Source organism: Hylobates moloch, unplaced genomic scaffold (genome assembly GCF_009828535.3).
Source record: "Hylobates moloch isolate HMO894 unplaced genomic scaffold, HMol_V3 SCAFFOLD_5, whole genome shotgun sequence".
In the NCBI taxonomy this organism is placed as follows: Eukaryota; Metazoa; Chordata; class Mammalia; order Primates; family Hylobatidae; genus Hylobates; species Hylobates moloch.
Window position 1 is genome coordinate 100,052,292 of NW_026652280.1, and position 1,037 is coordinate 100,053,328.

Here is a 1,037-nt window from a genome sequence, read left to right on the forward strand (position 1 = left end):
TTCTGGAGGGTATATGTGAATGACAACTTTAGGAAGAGCCTAGAACAAAGAAGACAGATTTGGATGGAGAATCGGGTAAAGGTTCCTAAATCCCAGAGGATGGGAACCACAGCAGGCACACTGCTTTTTTGATAAAAATTTCAAAATGATACAAATAAAGCTAATACCAAAAAAAAAAAGAAAACAAAAAACAAAAACAAAAAACCTTCATTGCACAACATGCTGAGGCTACCGTGATGTTTAAGACACAGTCTTTGCCCTATAGAGGTGCATGAGGCATGGAAGTCAGGCACATAGATATTTACAGATAAAGACAGAAACGGTAACAGGCGTGCATGGAGAGCTCTCTGAAATGAGGAGGGATCATTCGTGGGTGGGGAATTATCCAGGATGGCTTCACACTGGAAAAAGTGAGGGAGGTTATTAGCCAGTGAAGTGTAGGGCGCAAGGAGGGTGGGACACTGGCAGTGGGGTGGCAGGACTGGAGGGAGGGGAGTGGTCAGCGTGGCTCCCCTGCATCACCCTCATTTACTCATTAAGGCATGGGAGAGTCACATGACACAGGCAGTGAGGCAATTGCAGCCATATCTCTAAAGGGCAATTGGCTTCCAGATGCAGATTGTAATAATTGTTCTTCCTTCCTCACAGGACAGTGAGGTTTGTAAAGTAGTTCAGAAACCAGAAAGTGTTGTAAAAAGCCATATGCTCAATGGACATGAGAAGGAAGTTGTCCATGCCGTTTGCCTCATGAACCACATCAAATGAGATTTGGTGGGAGTGGCCCACACAGTCATGACCAGACTAACCCCAGCTCTCAGCCTATTTCTTCGCCTAGAAAATGGAGGCAATGCTACAACCTCAAAGGGGTCAGTGAGGTAAACGCAGTGCCTGGCAACTTGGGAGGTGCCTGGCAACTATTTGTCTGTTGTTCGTATCTTTTTTTTTTTTTTTTTTTTTTTTTTGAGCGGGGGTTTTGCTTTTTGCCCCGCCGGGGGGGCAGTGGGCGGACTGCGCCCCCCTCCAGGCCCCCCCCCCCG

General features: G+C 47.0%; 1 protein-coding gene across 1 annotated transcript in view; it reads left to right on the forward strand.

Annotated features, from left to right (window-relative positions):
- Nucleotides 1-1,037, forward strand: part of THBS3 (thrombospondin 3) — a 54,265-nt gene that overhangs the window by 1,257 nt on the left and 51,971 nt on the right. The window lies entirely within an intron of this gene.